The sequence below is a fragment of the Manis javanica genome, chromosome 13 (genome assembly GCF_040802235.1).
Source record: "Manis javanica isolate MJ-LG chromosome 13, MJ_LKY, whole genome shotgun sequence".
In the NCBI taxonomy this organism is placed as follows: Eukaryota; Metazoa; Chordata; class Mammalia; order Pholidota; family Manidae; genus Manis; species Manis javanica.
In genome coordinates this window covers 36,144,491-36,166,254 of record NC_133168.1, presented here as the reverse complement: position 1 = coordinate 36,166,254, position 21,764 = coordinate 36,144,491, and the positions used below count along the sequence as shown (strand labels likewise).

The 21,764-nt window shown below is 41.4% G+C and overlaps 1 long non-coding RNA gene across 2 annotated transcripts; it reads right to left on the bottom strand.

Annotated features, from left to right (window-relative positions):
* Positions 1 to 318: 318 nt before the first annotated feature.
* On the bottom strand, positions 319 to 20,075 carry LOC140845366 (uncharacterized). Of its 2 annotated transcripts, XR_012124166.1 has the most exons (4): positions 19,920 to 20,075; positions 10,498 to 10,752; positions 7,520 to 7,577; positions 319 to 3,507 (listed from the first exon to the last, which is right to left on the bottom strand). It is a non-coding gene; the product is annotated as an uncharacterized lncRNA (long non-coding RNA). The 2 variants fall into 2 exon arrangements; XR_012124165.1 differs by lacking the exon at positions 7,520 to 7,577 and having other exon boundaries at positions 324 to 3,507.
* Between the last annotated feature and the right edge of the window lie 1,689 nt (positions 20,076 to 21,764).

The window sequence follows — 21,764 nt, the reverse complement described above, 5'->3', positions numbered from 1 at the left end:
CCATGTGCTGTACATCCCCAGCTGTCACCTTTGTATTCAAATTTCTCTTTCCCTCAATGCCTTTCCATCCCTGCTTGGCCTAGGCTATCAATCATTCTTCAGACACATCTCAGGATTTAACTCTTCTTAACTTCCCAGGTGCAGAGAGCAACATCATTGTTTTCCCCTGCAATAAGTCGTTAATGCAGGTGAAAATGCTTCCAAAATCATAAGATTCAATGAAAACTAAAACACCCTACTAACACCTTTCAATACACAAATAAAACTCAAAGTGTACTGTTGTTATCCTTCAGTGTACACTTAACTCTTCCCCACTGATAGAGGAAACACATCTGCTTGGTTCACACAGGTTTCCTGTCAAGTATTTTTTACATGGAAGGAATACAGGGTTTCACTTAAAATATTGTTTATGATAATCAACTAAAAGAAATAATTCCTTAACCATAATAAGCAAGCTAGTCTTACAGGAGTACAAAGCATCATTAATATCTGCCTCAGCCCATGTTAAAGGGCCCTACTCTCTGTGTGTACAGAACATTCAGGGTTACTCAGTTAACGCCAGGACTTGCATCTCTATTGAGAGTTGACATGTATATCTGTTGTTCCTCCTCTTAGGGGACATCCAGTTTAGGTAGATAAGCTTATATCCCCCTGCCGCCTCCCTTTGCTGTGCCTGGAGACACCTCTTTATAACAGGAGATGAGTATTTTGGCTTCTTGATATTTCTATTCTCTTCTCATCCCTATGTGACCCACACTGCCCAGGAAAGTGTCCTGCGGCCATGGCACTTGTCTGATAACAACAAAGTGGTTCATAATATCAAACAAGCATCAATGATGACTGATAGTTCTGTAAGGAAATGAAGGGCACTTCTACAAAGGATGATATGTGAAGGAAAGCAGTCACTTTCAGTTCCTTGCTATGATGCTTCATGTCTCTAACTGTGGTTTGGGTATTACTTCTTGTCATATATCTGTTTGCTTTTGTCAAACTGAGAGTAGTATCACAGTGTAAAAGGTCCTGCTTCTTTGGGTAGACTATCACGCACTTATCAGTGTAGGAAAGCTGAGCAGTTCCCATCATTGAGAATTAAACTAGAAAGTTATCATATACATTTTATTTAAAGCTGCGGTATTACATAATATGACCGAGGTAATAAGTGCAGATTGAAAGGAGGAAAAGGCTAGGTCAGATACTTCCAGGATCGGCACTTAGAGGTTAGACATATAAGGAGAAGGAAGGATGAAGGAAGAGTGTCTCACATGCCCATTGTACCATTAGAGAAAACCCTAAATAATGCAGGGATTGATTTTTTCTGACAAACAAAAAGGCCTAATATTAGAGTCAACAAGTTAGGTTAACTCATTACCTCAATGTCATGACAACTTGATTAAGTGCCAATTACAATGATCGGGAAACAAGAAGAAATTGATGATGAATTGAAAAAGGAAATTATTGCTCATGTCAAATCTCTGAGGAGAGAACAAGTTTTCCAAGAGCACTAGTGATATTTTAAACCAATTAGTTCTCTGTGGCCGGGGCTGCTCTGGGCACTGGAGTGTATCTAACAGCATCCTGGACTCATTGGCCTCCAAACCATCAGCACCACCACAGCCCCAGCCAAAAGTAACTCTAGATGGCTCCAAATGCCTTGTGCAGTCAAAATCACCAACACTTGAGGCACACTGGGGTCGATCAAAATTGACCCTGACCATGCATGGAGGGGCTGATCTCTAATAGGGGTGGACACAGTCTACACACTGCAATTTTTCTTTTAAGGAGGGAGGTCACTGAGGGGACACCAGTGGGGATAACTTTCTGACTTGCAGGTCATTAACGGGCTGGTAGAGTCACGGGACAGATTGTTGTTGAGGGTTCCAAATAGGGAAGAGAGTATCATGTATTCATTATGCATACCATGAAAGCAAATTATTTGATGTAGTAGAATTTGATAACTTTAGCCATAAATTTAAAGAACAGGTACAACTCTGAGGTATTTATGTTCTCTGAGCAGGGTAGGAATACATTCCAATTGTGTTGTAAGAGTTAAGGTTTGCCAGCTGATCATAACATACACAAATGGAGCTAGTGGCTTTAGAAAGAAGGGAGTATAGGGCTAAAATATAGTGAAGGAGTGGGACACACTTCTGCAGGAGACTGGAGGGGATGGATCCTGAATGATACTGACCCAAGCTGGGTGTGAAAGCCAGAAAGGAACAGGTAGACTAGGAAGCAGTAGTCTGAAGGAGGTGCTTTAAGGCACAATATAATTAGTGCAATTATTGGTGAGTCCTTCATTCAAGTTCACTACCTGTGGGCCACTGATCTCACCACTGTGAACACAGCCTTGAGCAAACCTCTACCTCTCTCAAGGGATTTACTTTCAGGTCAGAAATGCAGATAATAAGGACATATGTATATTACATCAGGGAGCAATGAGTGCCATAATTAATTAGTTTATAAGAGAGTTAGAAGGGTATCTGAAGTCAATAGAGGAAAGATCATTGGTACTGGGAATTTCACACTGAGGTTGGCCGGGTTGGGAATAGAAGGAGGACAGGGAAGAGCCTTGGGGGCACACTTGAAGGAGGAACATCATGCATTTGCTTCACCCTGAAAGTGAGGTCCTGCTTCGACTTTGGGCTCTAGTACCTTGCTGGTCTCTCCTCCTCTGGGCCTGTCTGAAGACCATTCACACGAACTTTGAAATCAACATCACCATGGGTGATGGGAGCTGAGGTTGAAAGTAAGGAAAGGAACCAAGAGCTGAAATTTTAATGGATGGAGATGATTGATCCAGGAAGGATGGTCAAGAGGGAGAGAGAATCACTCTGTAGAGAAGAGTGACTTTTTCTGAAGATTGCTTGATTTTCATGAAGTTGACCTTTGAGGGAGAATAAGAAATAGTTTGGGAGTATCCAAGGAAGCAGGGAAGGTGCGAGGAGGGAAAAGAAGAAGGAATCGATAGAAGTTTATGCATATACTTAGTGATAGAGCGAATTTAAAATTAGAGACACTTATTACATATTTATGATACATTTTCTATAATATACACTTAAATGTAAAATATATGAATGGATATATATGCTTTAGCTTTTAAATGATCTGTGGCATATATATAATAAAAAGAAGAGAGGTGAATACGAAATTGAACATTATAAATAAGAATGCAAATGTTATCAAATATTACAGTATGCAAAATACCACATTATCTAACTGGATGCATATAGTATCAATGTAATGAGGAAATGAAATAATGAAAAGAGCAGTGTTTCAACAGGCATAGTCAGCTTCCTACTTTGTCTTTTTCCTTCTTCAGCTCTTTGGAGCCAAGAAGTATGGAATGTGGCTAACGGAAGAGAGAAGGAGATGGTCTTCTGTCAAATTGAATTTCTCAAAAGTTGTTTTCAAGGAAGGAGACTGGATGACCTGTGTTCATATTTGTAGTTGTGTGGCAATGCTCTTCAGAATAAATCAGGCATACTAACTGCTGAGTCCAGAAGGTTCCTGTAAAAGAAATAATTTTATTTTCAACATGAGGAAGTTCTCAAAATGTTCCAAACTATAGCATCAGTGGTTAAGTCATATATGTTGTTATTCACTAGGGATAATGATAATGTTGTCTGCGTGGATTCTTTTACATATGTAAGGTTCAATAAAGGTGAAAGACAATAAAGATTGCTTTTGTTTCACTTTCAAGATGGTGTCCATTCAAAACTGCTAGGGAATTTGTCACACAAATGCATTCCTTGAATCATTCTCTGTGCTTTCTCTTCTTCATATTGTATCTTTACATTACCTATATGCCTACCTCTATATTATCCTCACTTCCAACCCCTGATCACTAGCTAATTAAGCACAGATAAAAAGAATCCTGTCAAAGAAGTAACTTTTAATCTTTCCCCCCTTCTCCCTGTTTCTCACTTTGCCCATGATCTCTACTTAAGGAAATGGTGTTTACTACAAATAACCAAAGGAGAACACGTGACACTCACATATACAGACAAGGAAAGATGCCGCTTGAAGTTGGACCCTGGTTTTGAGTGGGATCCGTGAAACTCTTAGGATGAGTCTTTCAGGTAATTCCAATTAAAGTGGACATTGCTGACGAAAAAGTTGGGTGTAAATGCCTGTGTTCATTTCCTTCCATTTCTTCACAAACTACATGTATGGGACTAGGGAGATTTAAAACACACCCGCTAAGAAGGTCTGCTTCTGGTATTTCCAAGCCAGTGTTTCCAAACAGACTTACCGCACCAAAACGTCCTATGTCCCTTTCAGGATAGTAATGTGAGTTCTGGAGTGAGTAAACATACGTGCCCCTCATCAGTTCCCGGGCTAGCGTTCCTTCCCAAAGGCTTCCGAGTGAAGACTATGACCACATGTGCCTACATCCTAATATAGCTGGCGCTAAAACTCAATGTTCTGGGGCTCTGAAAGGTTTCTCATATAAATATTCCTTTCCCTGATAACAGATACTGCTCCTGAGAGGTCTCACAGCTTCCTGATGACAGAGGGGATAATTATAATGTCCTGATGGGGCTACAGGTCTCCAAAGATTCAAGAAAATGAGGACTGCAACAAACTGTCCCCCAGGCAAAATAGACAGCATGTCTTCTCCTCCTCCTCCTCCTCCTTCTTCTTCTGCTTCTGCTCCTTTTCTCAGCTTGTTGTTCTCTTTCTACTTTCTGATTTTTGCCATTTTCGGTATTGAGATGTTAAATTATATTACATTTTCTGCAGTTCATGCTGTATTATCACCACACCTCATCCAATCTCAAGCACTGCCTTATCTGTTTATTTCTCTTATTCTCCTTCCCACTTCCATTATACACCTTCCCTCACCATAGGTGACAGTTCCTGGGGCTTCTAGGGCCTGTGTCTTTTCTTGTGATGTATTGCTATGTAATGAGTATGCTCTGGACTTGTATTTTCAAACTATAAGCATTATTTCCCTCTCCTTGCCTGCATTCAGGATCACTCACATTCCTAAAACTGTCAATCTAATAGACATAAAGTAGCAAATCATTCTTTACCAACTTTGCATTCCTTTGCTTATTTTGGTGGGAAGTGGTTTTCTTCTAAAACTTTTAAGTTTATTACTTTGGTTCTTCTTACACTCACACTGCTGCCTTCTACTTCTGATTTGTTGTCAAATATTCTAGATATTTACCCACTGAAAATTTTAGATATAGCAAATATTTTGTCTCATTCTGTAATCCATTAATTTTGGCAGGGTATTTTTTGTTATGCAACATCTACAAAACCTAATTTGATGTAACTGAATTTATCAGATGTTTCATCTGTGATTTCTGCTTTGGACATTTGACTGAGAAGCTCTTCCCCACCCAAGGTCACAGTGACTTTTCTTTTAGATTTTCCTAACAGAAATTCCTTTATAGATTATGCTTCATATTAGTGTCTTAACTACAACTAGAATTGTCTGTTCTGTATGGTGATAGGTATCCTGTTGTATTTTGTACATATAGTGAGGCAGCTCTTCCCAAAATTAAGAATGCATCCTTTCTCCATTAATAGTTGAGCCTTGCTTAAATTTATATGAAGTCTCTCATACATGTGGACATGTGACTGCAGTCTTTCCTGTCCCTGTGACCTATTTGTTCTTGTGTACATAATCTACCTGTTTCCTAAGTGTGGCCTTGCAAAGAATAAAAAGACATAAATATGCAAATATGTGGTATGTTACCAGGTGATATATATATTGTGGAGACAAAGTAAAGCAGCAAAAAGAAGGCTAATTTTTTAAGTGAGACTGAGTATTTAAATACGACCATCCAGAATTGCTTCACCAAGAATGCAATATTTAAATCAAGACCCATAGGTGGGAAAAATGTAATTTATGCAAATATGTGGGGAAGTGATTTATAGAAAAAGAACCATTCAGTACAAAGTATCTGAGATAGGAATATGACCTTTATATTTGATTAAGAGCATGTAAACCAGTGTTTCTCTGCTAAAATATATAGAATATTTTAACAAATGCTTAAGAAACTAATGCCGGCTCTTCTGAAACTATTCCAGATATTAGAAGATGAGGAATACTGCCAAATTCATTTACAAAGTCCGTATTACATGAAAATAAAAACACACAAAAGTAAAGAAATTTACAAATGAACATTTGTGAAAAACAATGCATAAGAAATCAGCAAACTGAATTCAATAATACACTGAAAGCACCATACTTCATGGTCGACCTGTATTCATTTGAGTGTTGCAAGAAGGGATCAACATCCACAAATCAATGAATGTGATGCACCACATTAACAAAGAATCATCTAAAATATTATTAGCTCAATAGATGAAGAAAATAGCATTTGACATTGTTCAACATCCATTCATGAAAAAATTCCAAGTATAGCATGCATACAGGAAGTGTAACTCAACAAAATAAAGTCCAAATATAACAAGCCCATGGCCGACATCATACTCAGTGGTAAACTGAATGCTTATCCTCTAACATCAGGAACAATACAAGCGTGTTCACTCTTATCTGTCATTTTGGGACATCCACGATAGAGCAATTAGCTAAAAAATGGAATAATGTCATCCTAAGTGGAGAGGAAGAAGTTAAACTATCTCTATTTGCAGCTTATATGCTATTATAAAAAGAAGCAAAGCCCGAAAACTTGATTAAAAACTTTTAGAACTGAATCAATGAAATCAGTATAGTGGCAGGAATTAAAATAAATATACCAAATGAAATTGCATTTCTAGGCACTAACAACAAAGTATAAAAAAGAGAAATTAAAGACACAATCACACTCATGGAAGTATCAGAAAGAATAAAACAGAGAGGAATACGTTTATGAAAAATGTCATGAAAAACTGGTATGGAAAATGTTAAAATATTAACAAAAGAAATCAAAGGAAACAAATAAATTGGAGATATTCCATGTCATATACTCGAAGAATTAGTACTGTTAAAGTGATCACACTCCCCAAAGCAATATACAAATTCAATGCTTTTCCTATCAGAATTCCAAATGAGTATTACACAGAAGAAAAAACACCATCCAAAATAACTAGGAACAACAAAATTCATGGAATAAACAAAGCAATCTTAAGTAAGAATGAAGCTGGATGTTCTATCACATGTCTTGATTTCAATTTATATTATAAAGTTATACTAACCAAACAGTACAGTATTGGCAGAAAAATAGACAAATAGATCATTGGAAAAGAATGGAGAGGCCAGATACAAACCCATGCATATGTGGTCAATTAATTTATGACAGAAAATCTGAGCAAATACACAGGAGAAAGAATAATGATCAAAAAAAGGACGTCCACAAGCAAAAAGATGAAAATGCACAATTATCTTACACAAATCGGGGAAATCCAAACAAAATGGATTAAAGGTGTGAATGTAAGATCTGAAACCAAACAAACCTCTCAGATGAAAGCATAGGAAGTAAGCTCCTTGATGCTTGGATTGCAATATTTTTTTCGATATGACCAAAAGCAAATGTAAAATAGCAAAAATTTTAAAAGTACATACCTTAAGTTAAAAAAGGTCTGTTCAGCAAAGAAACCCATCAACAAAATGTAAAGGCAGTCTATTAATAGGAAGAAAATATTTGTAACTCATATATCTGATAAGGAGTTAATATCCAAAATAAAGAAATCACTAACAACAGTATACAACCATCCAGGTAGAAAATGGGCAGAGGTCCTGTACTGACTTCAGTGTGTATAGACATTTGTATTTATAGGTATATATTTATTTGCTTAATTATTTATATATAGAGAGGGGGGCCTATACACACACATATTTGTTTTGTCTGATCACAGTGCAATTACAAAAGAAACATCACAGTACAATCACAGTGCACAGACTACAGAGCTCAGAAATAACAAAAATCTCTCTGTCACAGCTCTGAGACCAGAAGTCCAAGAGCATGGCTCCAGCAGATTCAGGGCTCTCTTCCCCTTTCATAGTTGTGACCTTCTTGATGTGTGCTCACATGGTCGACAGAGATAAGTGTCCCCTAGAGCTTCTGTCTTGAGAGAACTAAGCCAACTTACGGACATTCTATCCTCATGGCCTAACCATCTCCCAGAGATCCTGCTTCCCAATGTCATCAACTTTAATGGACAGGATTACAACACATGAATTTCGGGGGGGCACAAACATTCAGACCATAGGAAAAGGGAAAAACAGATTTGTACATATAACTCATCCTCTCTTTCTCCTAAGAAACATATAATATGGCAACTGACACACCTTTCCAATGTCTCTCTCTAAATCCCTTGATGGACATAAAGGTAGCCTGATGTTTCAGGGGGAACTTCTGGGCCACCCATTCCAACTGTTCATTCCACATCCCTCAGAGATCTATAAGAGACTAACCTGAACCTATGCATGCACCCCCTGTAATGCTGGCTGCCAGTCACAACAGGCCTCTCTCCACTTTGAGTTATGTGTGCCTCCAAATGGATTTGAAAGATGGTCATAAAAATAAGAGTCCCTGCTGTTGATCTATAAAGTGCTGAGCTGGCTTTAATTTAGGAGGACTTTCAAGGAAAGCACCCAGGAATGTTAGGTCTCACTTAGATTTAAAATGTACACTGTGGGGTTTCTCAGAGTCAGCTGAAGTAACAAAAAAATTTTTTTTGTAGAAAAGCCAGGGATAGGCTTTTATTTAGAGATAAAGTGAGAGGCAAGAGCTCCTCGTGCAAGCCAGGAGGGAATAAGAAAGTCCATACATGTGCATTGTCCAGGGGATTTATAGGTGGTTGAGGGGTATTAGGAATGTAATAAAGGGCTAGGGATGTGGACTTGTTAAGTGGTCCTAGAATGTTCATCCTTTATACAACATGAAGTCTCTTTTCTCATCCATCTTGCAGGTAGTTCTGCAAAGTTATCATAAGAAATTTACTGCTGATTCCTTCCCAGAAGAAAAGCTTCTTGGACTGGGTGCATATTAATCAAGGCTGCCTGCCCTGACCTCAAGGTGGGCTAAGTTGTTGTCTGCCTGCTAAGGAGTTTGTTAAGAACCATACTTCTTAACTTCCTGGTTTTTAAAACTCAATCTTATCTTTATGGTGGAATTCTTCTTGCTTTTGCTATGTTGTTTATGGCTGGGCTTGCTTGATAAACTAATTGCCTAGGTTGCAAATTACTTGATGGGGTCTGAAGGAGGAACAACAGCATATAGGTCTGGGCCCTTTAGCGTGCTAACATGAGTCTTACAGTGACATGATAAGCACAATAAAAACATGGGCTATGCTGAGATACTTTCCTACATCATATTCAAACATTCCAGGCCCAGTCACTCCTGGCTTCTTGAGCTTTAACTGATCTCACTGAAGAATGACTTCAGATAATTAACATGAGTGACTTTTCTTAATGTTTAACATGGAGTTTTGGTAAGGGGTTTCTTTGCATATTGTTACCTTGCCCTGAGTGTATTTATCTTGCTTTGCATTTTCTGGAGACCCTCACCCTACTCTGTCTAAACCTGTGGACCCAGTATCATTTACCCCTCTACAGATGGAGACCATAGCTGCTGCTAGGGAAAAGGGGCAATGACCACTCTAGCTCCTTCATGCTGAGAAAGGGCACACTAGAGAGTGCAATTAGGTCTCCATCCCTGGTCAGTCAAGAGGCCCTTCGAAGATAGGCACATCTATCCTGGGTTTTATTTCCATCACTATTTGCAGTTTTATGGCATCTGGATGAGTTAGAACAAATTGTGTTATTAGGTTAAGTAGCAACATTTGGAGTTGGATTTTCTATCCTGGAAGGTACAAAGTTGACAAAGAGATTAATAATGCAGGGCTAAATATGAGGATTAGGAATAGGAATACTCTTAGTTGGGTTGGGAGAAAATTGGAAGCATTTGAAGCATCGTAGACAGATACTTGAAGAAACTAGAATTCTAGATCTAGAGTATATCCCAATGACTAGTTTTAGAATTTAATATAGCTAAGGCTGCATTATTGAAACAATACTTTTGTCTCTAAAGTCACCCTCATATTTACTAGAGATAACTGTATTAGAAAAAGAAGTTTAGTTTAGTTTTAGAACACTGGGCTTGATTATTTACATAAATGCAGCAAGTAGAGCAGCTAATCACTGTAGCTACAGGGGAAAAATCCTGGAGCAAAATATCTTTGAAACCAAAATCAGTCAAAGGGAGAAATAAAGTTTAAGAAACCTGTTTATTTCTTACAGGCAGTCATCCTGTCTGTCTGTCTGTCTGTCTGTCTGTCTTTCTCTCTCTTCCAGACTGCAGGAGAAGAGAGCTCCACCAAACCTCTCTGTTCCACCCTCTGGAAACACTTATTGATATGCATATGCACTAACTCCAAAGAGAGTTTCTGGAAATATTGCAATTTTATCCACAATCACATAAGATCTTTTAAATGTGCTTTGCTGGAACTTTTCATAACGAATTGTTAATTGAGTTTTTAAAGGCCTCTGGAGACCAGGAAAGCAAAACCATACTTGCCATCAGGTTTTGCCTGCAGTACCTGTAGATTTGGGTGAATTCCTCTCTTCTCCAGATTCCCCAGATATTCTGAGATTTCTGCATCTTCCAGGAAGTGACCTTCTTTATCTGGTAAGGCTGCTGGGAACCCTGTAAGCAAGGTACCGGGCCACTTCTTCCAAGGGGCTTTGTTGGCTCCATAAAGTCAATCTCAGTTCCTTAAAGTTGCTGGTCGTATCTGAGTTTATGCACTTTTCTTTCAAATATGACATTTCAGTCAAAGTGATTTTAATTGTTCCTGTCACAAGAAGAACAGATTCTTACTGCACCTAGCAAATAAAAATACTGCCATAAAAATATAGAAATACTCACCTAGAGATTTTAAATTCTTAGAGGGACCAGACAGAGAGAAAGATAAATGTTTCAATTCTGCTTTAAAAGGTATCATCAATTACTACACTGTTGTAAGTCAGTTTAACAGAAAAAGGTTAAAACAAATTTTATCAGCAACATTTGAAACAAAAAGTCATAAAAATTAAAATAATCTTCAGTTTACTTAATGTTATGTGACTAATTCTTGCTCTGCTTGAATCTAGACTTTTTTACTAATTCAGGGGTAAAAGAGTAACTATAAATGACAAGACTTAGAAACGGCAATGGTTAAAGATCTGATGAGAGCTTACTATAAGACAGTAGACATAAGGATATTGGGTATTTCTGTAACATATTACATTTACTAATTTAATCTTTAGCATCATTCATTTGACAGTGCTTACCATGTATTAGATAAATAAACTGAATTAGCCAAATATTTGACCCCAGGATGCTGGGAGCAAGCTTATGGACTTTTAAGCAATACTAGTTATGTAAATCTTAAGACAACAGCAATCATTTCTGCAGTAAGGCAGAGTTGCTCCCCTAGCCAAATCAATATAGATCTTGCAGTCAGATTGCTAAGCAATGTTTCCTCCTCTGTTCTTTCCACTGGCCTTCTAACCCTGCCAAACTCCTGCTTCTCAAGAACACCCGCTGCCCCAGGGGAAAGCCCCACCCTTAAACCTCCCTCCCAAGGGCCCCCACCCACAAGATGGTGAAGTTCCTGCTTCTCTTCCGAGTCCTCGGTTCCCGCCGGTGCCACCTGAAGCCCAATCACCTCTCTACACGTTCCCGCCAGCACCAACCGAAGACCAATCACCTCTTTATATATATTTTCGTCACAACCTATATAAATTGAGCCTGAGAAAAAATAAAATTGGTCAGCTTGATCAGACATCCTGTCTTGCTGTCCATTGTTTGTGTCTCTTGCCCTTTCATTCTCTCCTCCAGGTCGTCGACCCCCATTGATAGTCCTGCGGGTTGGGACAACTGGCGCCCAATGTGGGGCCTGACAGACCAGAGAGGCAAGAATGTCGCCCCCAGGAGGGTGGGCCCAGGGTGGAGGTGAAAGGGGGTGAAAGGGCCATGGGTGGACCCATGAAAGGAGGTGTCTGCAGCTACGAGACCCTCGCCAGAGTCGCCACATTCTGAACCCAGAGTGAGACAGACTCATATATACTCAATCGACGATGCATTTGAGAAGGTAAGTCATGGGGCAAGCATCCTCGCAAGAAGATTTGTTTATAGCCGGACTCAAAGAGTCCCTCAGGACACAAGGAACAAGGGTTAAGAGAAAAGATTTGGAATGTTTTTTAGTCGTTATTGAAGATGTGTGTCCCTGATTCCCTCAAGAAGGAACCATTAGTGAAAAGAAATGGTGACGAGTAGGCGATTGTCTTCAAGACTATTACAGAGTTTTTGGTCCAGAAAAAGTACCTGTGTCAACATTTAGCTATTGGAACCTTATTAATGATATCTTGCGTGTTCATCACGAGTGGCCCAATTTACAAAAAGTTGTCATTGAGGGAGAAAAAACCATGAGATCCCCTCTTGTGCCCACTCCGAGGCTTCTCGGCTAGCCTCCCCTTCTCTCAAAGAACATCCTTCAGATTCCGCTGCAAACCCCTCTCAAATATCGGACAGACTCCCACCCTTACCGACTGTCAAGTCTCTTTCCCCGTCACTGACAGAAAAAGTTTCCTCCCCTAATAACTCCGCTGACTCCCGTCCTCTCCCTGCTATCCCTCCCCTAAATATTTACCCTAGCCTCATTACTTAAGTCCTGCTGAGCCCCTTGATCCCGCTGATGAAGCCACTTTAGAAGAAGAGGCAGCGCGTTATCACAATCCTGACTGGCCACCTAAGGCCACTACCATCGCCCTTGCCTCTGCACTTCACCCACAAGCAGTAACCTTAACACCCTTCATTCCCCCACCACCTTATCACCCCCCTGTTCTTGACCAAATGTTTCCCGCCTTCTCCTCTCTCTCCCGTGAGCGTTTACATGCTGCAAATGACCTCTCAGTCCTCAGGCAGATGGTCAAAAATAGAAAAAAACAAATCCAACTCCTACAAGCCATTCGTGACCTATCAAGAGCTCTCCAAATTAACCCATTTAACCCACACCCCAAATTCTTCATCTAAGAGTACTCCCCCTCCCTCAAAATCACTTTTTCACAAAACAAAAAAATCGCCCAACCCTGTCCTGACTTTTCCTGTCTCCCTACGGAGTGGAGTTTCTATTCCCCAGAGCCCCTCCCCTAAGCTATTTGACCCCGATAACCCTGAAGAAGAGGGCATTGATCCTGATATGAGAGAAGAAGGTCCCGTGAGTACTACTCTTGATGATAGAGCCCAGAGAGATTTATGGCATGATGATGGAGATGACCATCTAAACGATAGCCCTGAAGACCGAGCCGAAAGAGGCCCGTGTCCTAGCGACAAGCCTCCAGTGATGAGAGACCCAGCCCCTATAAAAAGAACATCATTTTCACCCCTAGATATCCGAGCTCTAGAGAAGCTCAAGTCAGCTGTTTCCAATTATGGGCCTACTGCCCCATTTACTCTAGCTCTGTTAGAATCTATCACCAATGATTGGCTTACCCCAAATGAATTCCATCAGCTCACTCTCGCAGCCTTAAATGGGGGAGACTTTGTTCTTTGGAAAGCCTAGCTTGCCGAATTCACTAAAGAAATCGAAAGTAAAAATCTTACCAGACCCAGTTCCCGAGACTGAACAGCAAAAAGAATTTTAGGTGAATCTCCTTATAACACTCTAGCAGTCCAAGCACGCTTTTCCACAGGCCTCTTGGCTCAAGTTAGACAAGCTGGCCTTGGAGCTTGGAAAAAGTTACCCCCTAAAGGAGCCACTACTGCTGCACTTACTAAGATATGGCAGGAAGCAGACAAGCCTTACAGCTCTTTCGTCAGCCGTCTTATGGAGGCAGCTGAGCACTGTTCGGAATCCAGGAGCCCGACAACCCTTTTATTAAACAGCTGGCTTTTGAGAATACTAATCTGGTCTGTCAGGACCTGCTTCGGCATCATTGCAAAGAGTCAGTGTCAGACTTCGTGAGCCAGAACTAATTATGCCATTGGACTGGCTATCGGAGTTGCCTTGCAGAGGGCAGGCATTGGCTCAACACAAAAAACTTGCTTTAATTGCAAGCAGCCTGGCCATTTTGCCAAAGACTGCCCACAGCCCCGAGTCCCTCGGCCTCCCAATCCTGACCCCAATCCACCCCCTTTTAATAATCCTTGTAATACCCCCAGACCAGTTAATCCATCATCCCCCTCTACCCCTTGTCCCAAATGTCATAAAGGATATCACTGGGCCAAAGAATGCCGGTCAAAAACCGATATACAAGGTCTGCCCCTCCCTTTTAAGAACCAGGGAAACCCCTTCAGGGGGCAGCCACCAGCCCCCCTGCAGAAGATGAACCCCAGGGCAATTGAGTTCATCCCCTGGACAGTAACCCAAAACCAATTTCAGAGCTCTAGAGAGCCACAAAAAACAGCCCAGGATTAGACCTCTGTTCCACCACCAGTACAATTTTGACTCCAGAAGAAGGGACAAAGCTTCTACAGATGGGCATCCAAGGGCCCCTCCCCACTAACACTTTCGGCTTAATTCTGGGATGTGCTTCAGCCTCCCTAAAAAGGCTTCAAATACACCCTGGAGTAATTGATCCAGATTTCAAAGGAGAAATTCAGATCCTAGCCTCCACTCTTAAAGGCCCTCTATATATTTCATAAGAATATACCCTTGCCCAACTTCTTCTCCTACCCCTTATCCCTTCCTCCAATAAGTGCCTTAAAGAGCACCGTGAAACAAGTGACATAGGCACCACAGATGTCTATTGGACTCAACAAATTACATGTGCCCGCCCCATGCTAACTCTGTCCTTAAATGGGAAAGCCTTTCAAGGCCTCCTAGACTCAAGAGCAGATGCCACTGTTATTGCCAAAGAGCAGTGGCCCCCTTCCTGGCCCCTTACAAACTCCACCACCCACCTACACAGAATCGGACATTCACAAAACCCTCAAGTTAGTTCCCAGTCCCTTCATTAGTCAGATCAAAAAGGGAATTCAGGGACAATTATTCCTTTTGTAATTCCTAAGCTTCCAGTCAATTTGTGGGGATGAGATATTCTCTCTCAAATGAATATTATTATGTGTAGCCCAAACGAGTTAGTAACCAAGCAAATGCTGACACAAAGCTACTTGCCTGGCCAAGAGTTAAGAAAGAATGCACAAGGCATTAAAACTCCTGTGACCTCGTATCAAATACTCAGAGAAAGGGACTAAGATCCCCTTTCTCCTAGAGGCCACAATCATGCCTGTACCCCAGCAACATGCTGATAAAATAACATGGAAAACTACCGAGCCTGTCTGGGTTGATCAGTGGCCCCTAAATGCAGAAAAATTACATGCCGCCATGCAGCTTGTGCAGGAGCAACTGGCAGCAGGCCATATTGAGCCTTCCAATTCTCCTTGGAATACCCCCATTTTCGTCATCACAAAAAAATCAGGCAAATGGAGGCTCCTACAAGACCTTCGAGCCATTAATAAAGTTATGGTCCCTATGGGCACCTTGCAGCCCGGCCTCCCGTCCCCTGCTGCTATACCCATAAACTATTATAAGATTGTTATAGACCTGCAAGATTGCTTCTTTACTATTCCCCTCCACCCAGATGATTGTATCCATTTTGCCTTTAGCCTTCCCCAGATCAACTTTAACAAACCAACACCTAGGTATCAATGGCATGTTCTTCCCCAAGGTATGGCGAATAGCCCTACCTTAGCCCAAAAATTCATAGCCCAAATTCTAGCCCATTAAGAGACAATGGCCTCATATTTACTTCCTTCATTACATAGATGACATACTTATTGCTTCCCCCGATTAAGCTCAAGGCATTGCCTGTTTCCAACACCTCCTAGAAACCCTTGAAGCCTCCCACTTGAAAATTGCTCCCAATAAAATTCAGTTTTCCGAACCCTACACTTACCTGGGCTATAGCCTCCAAGCTCACTGAATTTTCACACCCAAAATAGAGCTCCACATTTCTTCCCTTAAAACACTGCATGACTTTCAAAAATTGCTAGGCAACCTGCAGTTTTTAAGGCCATACCTGAAACTCCCCCCTGAAAGCTTAACTCCCTTAAACAATTTACTAGCAGGCAACTCGCATCCCCTCTCCCCCCGCACCCTAACGCCCCTAGCAGTTGCTGCTATGGAACAGATAAGTCAAGCTATCTCCCTACAAACCTCCTTTCAGATTGACTACTCCTCTCCTTTATATCTTATCATTTGTGCCACCACCCATGCTCCAGTAGGAGTTTTTTGGCAGTCTATCAAGACCCTTGAACAATGAGGCAAGCCTCTTCTTTGGGTCTACCTCTCCAGCAAACCTGTGAAAGTTCTAACACCTTACTTTTCTCTAGCTGCCTCTGTTATTATAAAAGGAAGAAAACTAAGCAGACAGTATTTTGGTAAAGATCCCGATATCCTTGTTGCTGCATATACTACAGAGCAGATAGATTGGTTGCTACAAACCAACGATGACTGGGATATCGCTTGTGCCTCCTTTGCTGGGACATTGATAATCATTATCCCACTGACCCTTTAATTCAGTTTAGCAGACTACATCCCCTAGTTTTTCCCAAAGTTACCTCCCCATCTCCTGTGCGAGAAGCCCTCCTCGCCTTCACAGACGGCTCAGCAACAGGGCAGGCAGCATATGTTATTCAAGATAAAACCCCTGTCTCCCTGCCCACTCCCTTTTCATCCGCCCAACTTGTTGAACTTTACACAGTCCTCCAAGTGTTTCAATCACTCTGTAATACCCCTTTCAATCTCTATACAGATAGCTCTTACATAGCCCACTCAGTACCTCTCCTAGAAACCACTCCCTTTATTAAGCCTTCCTCCAACACCGCTGATCTGTTCAGACAAATTCAATATCTTATAATCCGATGCTCTAACCCCTTTTTCATTGGCCACTTGCGAGCTCACACAGGACTCCCCAGCCCTCTTTCGGCAGGCAATGCCCTTGCTGATCAAGCCGCCCATACCCTTCCCCTAATAGCGCCAGCCTTCAGCAGTACACCCCTAAGTCAAGCTCAGCATGCTCACTCCCTCCACCACCTTTCAGCAAATACTCTGCAACTCATGTTCAAAATTACCAGAGAGCAAGCCCGAGAAATTGTCAAAAAATGTAATGGCTGTGCTCCACATCTTCCTGTTCCTCATTTAGGAGTGAACCCTCGGAGACTAATCCCGAATGAAATTTGGCAAATGGATGTCACTCATTTCACCCCCTTTAGGAAGATGAAGTACCTCCATGTTGCTATAGATACCTTTAGTAGTTTTATCTTTGCATCACCCCTTACCGGAGAGGCTTCTAAAGATGTCATTACCCACACCTTGGGCTGTTTTACAGTGCTAGGCAAGCCAAAGATCATAAAAACCGACAATGGGCCAGGTTACACAGGAGCTAAATTCCAGCGCTTCTGTTCTGACTTCCAAATAAAACATATCACAGGCTTCCCATATAATCCCCAAGGACAAGGAATTGTAGACCAAGCTCATCAAACTTAAGAACACGCTCTCCCACCTCAAGAACAATCCCCTCCTCTATACAACCATCAGCCCCCATAATCAACTTAGCCATGCCTTGTTTGTCATTAACTTCTTGACGCTCAATTCCCATGGACGTTCAGCTGCTGATCGGTTATGGCACCCTAAAACCAATGAACTTCAAGTGTTAGTAAAATGGAAAGATCCACTGACCTTCGCATGGAAAGGTCCCGACCCCGTTATTATCTGGGGCCGAGGGTCCGTCTGCATTTATAACCAACAAAACTCCGAACCTCGATGGCTCCCTGAAAGGCTAGTTAAAACTGCTAACTTACCACAGTTCAGACTGGAGCTTCCATCTCCACCTGAGACAAATTCTTTTTCCATTGCAGATGCAGTCTTCAAAAGTCCTCATCCTCCTGATCATGACCACAGCTCTGAGCCATCAGCCAGCACCGCAACCCCCAAGATCCCAACACTTTCCCTGGAACTACACCTGGATAGTGCTTTCTGAAAGAGGAGATGTTGTTTAGTCCCGCTCTCAAACCTTGCCAGATGTCTGGTGGCCAAGCATTTTACAACCTGATCTCTGTAAGCTGGCCCTAGGTGCGGGAGCCCCTTGGGGAGTAGAACATCTTTTTCAGCAGAGTGAAGCACCTCTTATCTCTCATGCAGGTCTCACCACCCCCGGCTGCTCTGATGCAGGGTGCCGGTCAGTTCTTAGATCATATTCCTTTTATGTTTGCCCCAAGCAGCACCAGCCCCATAGCCTCCTTCATAAATGCGGAGGCAAGACAGACTATTATTGTGCATCATGGGGGTGTGAGACCATGGGAGATACTTACTAGAGACCCTCCTCCTCCTGGGATTATATTACTGCCAATGCCAATTATACCCACCACCCTTTTAAGGGGCAAAAATACCCTGAAGCACTTCCTGGGTGCTTCCCTAGAAATATTGCCAAAGGTTGGTGCAATCCTCTTTCTATCACACTCACTGAAGAAGGGAAAAAAGCCTCAAGTTGTGCACAAGGATACACTTGGGGTCTTTGTTTATATACAGAACATTATGATGAAGGCATCACCTTTACTATTAAACTCCTTAAAGAATTCCCTGCCACCCCTTCTGCCACTATAGGCCCAAATACAGTCCTAGGTGGGAAGCACCCTCCCCCACCGAAGCCTTCCACCCTCTTGCCTAACCATAGCTTCACAACTAGCAGTCTTAAACCCTCCCCTACACCGCCAGTGTCTGCCCTAGCGAGCTCTAAAGATCTTGTCCTCACCTTTATAAATCAAACCTTCCTTAGTCTTAATTCCACCACTCCTGAGCTTACTGCCGAATGTTGGTTATGTTACCACTCTTCCCCCCCTTTTTATGAAGGTGCCGCCATCCCTGGCAACTTCTCCACCTCCAATGATACCTATAACTGCCGTTGGAAACGCACTATTTGGGAAAGCCTAACCTTAGCCCAAGTAGTCGGTAACAGTACTTCTATAACTAACACTCTTCAAAAGATCCCTCATGAGTACACTCACCTCTGTTGAGAAATCTTCTCCATTGGACGGGGACCCCAATTTATAGTTCCCCCTAATGACACCTGGTGGGCCTGCTTAGACGGACTCACCCCCTGTGCCTACAATCCCATTTTACAAGAGCATGGATTTTGTGTTCTCATAAAAGTTATACCCAGGCTCATTTACTACCAGCCTGATGAGTTCTTCCATATCTGGGAACAATCTTCAGACCCTTCCCTCCCTAAACACTCCCTCTGAGAACCCATTACTGCTATTACTATCGCTGTTCTGCTCGGCCTAGCGACTGTAGGTGCAGGCACAGGCATATCTTCTCTGCTTCTTTCTAACTCCCACTATCATGAGCTCAGTGCCACTATAGATCAAGATATCCAAGAATTGCAGAAAGGAATCTCTGACCTGACAGATTCAATCACGTCCCTCGCTGAAGTAGTTCTCCAAAACCGCAGAAGGCTAGACTTACTCTTTCTGCAGCAAGGCGGGCTTTGCGCCGCCCTGAAAGAAGAGTGCTGCTTCTATGCTGATAAAACAGGAGTAGTTAGAGATAGTATGAAAAGAGTTAGAGAAGGGTTAGAAAAAAGAAAGAAAGAAAGAGAGCAAGATGAAAGTTGGTATAAAAATTGGTTTTTAGCCTCCCCATGGCTTACTACTCTCTTGCCCTCTCTCCTAGGCCCCCTCATAGGATTGATATTGCTCTTGTCTTTTGGCCATTGGGCTCTTAAACATTTGATGAGCCTTATAAAGATACACATAGATACCCTTGTTGGCAAACCTATCCAAGTCCACTATCACAAACTAGCTCGCAAGAGTGATGACGATGATGAAGCACCCCCCTCTATCTCTTCTCAGCAAAAGTAAGCACCAGCGCAATCCTCCCAGGAGTCTCTGAGTGCCGGTTGAGTACTAAGGTGGATGCGAGGCAAAGCACTGCAAAGGAAAGGCTAACGCCTGCCCTGGGTTCCTTGAGGGACATACCTGATTGCATAGAGATTTGTGTCCTGCATCGTCCTCCCCTCAGGAAAAGACACCTTGTGCTTAATAGAGAAACTCTTTCTCTTCAGCAGAGCCTGTAAGACTAAGAGTCCTCTTCACATACCAGATATCCACTGAGGATCAGGCCCTTGTCCCCGCCCCTTAGCCTGCTCAACCAAAATCATTTTAATTTTTAATAAAGAAAGGGAGAGATGCTGGGAGCGAGCCTATGGACTTTTAAGCAATACTAGTTATGTAAATCTTAAGACAACAGCAATCATTTCTGCAGTAAGGCAGAGTTGCTCTCCTAGCCAAATCAATATAGATCTTGCAATCAGATTGCTAAGCAATGTTTCCTCCTCTGTTCTTTCCACTGGCCTTCTAACCCTGCCAAACTCCTGCTTCTCAAGAACACCTGCTGCCCCAGGGGAAAGCCCCACCCTTAAACCTCCCTCCCAAGGGCCCCCACCCACAATATGGCGAAGTTCCTGCTTCTCTTCCGAGTCCTCGGTTCCCGCCGACGCCACCTGAAGCCCAATCACCTCTCTACACGTTCCCGCCGGTGCCAACCGAAGACCAATCACCTCTTTACATATATTTTCATCACAACCTATATAAATTGAGCCTAAGAAAAATAAAATTGGTCAGCTTGATCAGACATCCTGTCTTGCTGTCCGTTCTTTGTGTCTCTTGCCCCTTCATTCTCTCCTCCAGGTCATTGACCCCTGTTGATAGTCCTGCGGGTCAGGACACCAGGGGGGGAGAAATTTTTCTGACATGTTCTAGGGGCCTTCTGGAAAATCTCAGAGTCAACTGGAGGTAAAAGTACCTTTTTGAATTTGATTTTGAGAGTTGTCAAAAGAAAGTTTTTAAGGCACTTGCCTAAATAGGATCATAGGTCATTGTGAAATAACACTTATCTATATAACTAAAGTGGCAGTAAAGATTTTAATGGCAAATATAGATTATATAATTGTTAGCAAAATTAGCTTTTAGTTCTTTCAGTGTTAAGATCTTAATTTCTTAAATACTCAAACAACTCATTGAGACCATAAGCATGAGAATCACTTTGATAAAAGTTAGAAAAATCTTCAAAATCTTTCAATATTAAGAGCAGACTAATAGTTCAAGAAAACTTTGTCTTTTTAACAAACAGAAAACAAAATTCTGATTTTGCTGTGTACTTGATATTAAGACTCATTTGCTTTGATCTCACATAGAATGACTATATCAAATTCCTCCACAAACTTTCTACAACTTTCTTTTCACATTTAGAGTTGTCCCTCTTTAAATAACTAGTTGTACTTCAGAACCAAGTTATTTTCTTTTATGCTCCATAAAAATGTATTTCCATTCCTTATACCTTCTCTTATCAAAACATAAATCTTTTCTAGGATGCAGACATGTTTTCATTATTATTTTAAGAAGTTTTAATTAGAACATAAAACTATTAGAAATGTTAGTAAGCTATTATAAACTTTTACACTAGCATGCTTTAGATTGACAAATTTATGAACACATTTCATAATTTCTAGAAATGTGCTTTATAGCACATTCCCTTAATAAGCACAAAATATGTCTACTAATAAACCTAATCTCTTTTTAGCCCTTTCACAACAAGGGAGACAAAACTGGATTCAGTAATTGTTTTATTATTTTATCTTATTTCTCAGTGACTTAATTTGTTCACTTGACTCATTACTTAACTTATCAAAATTTTAATGTTTCAGGTTACCACAAAGATTATCAAGCTGTTTGCAGGTATATACACTGTAACACACAATTATTATTAAGAAGCTTACTTACTACACTTAGTTCACTTGTTCTTAACAACTATGGTACATTACT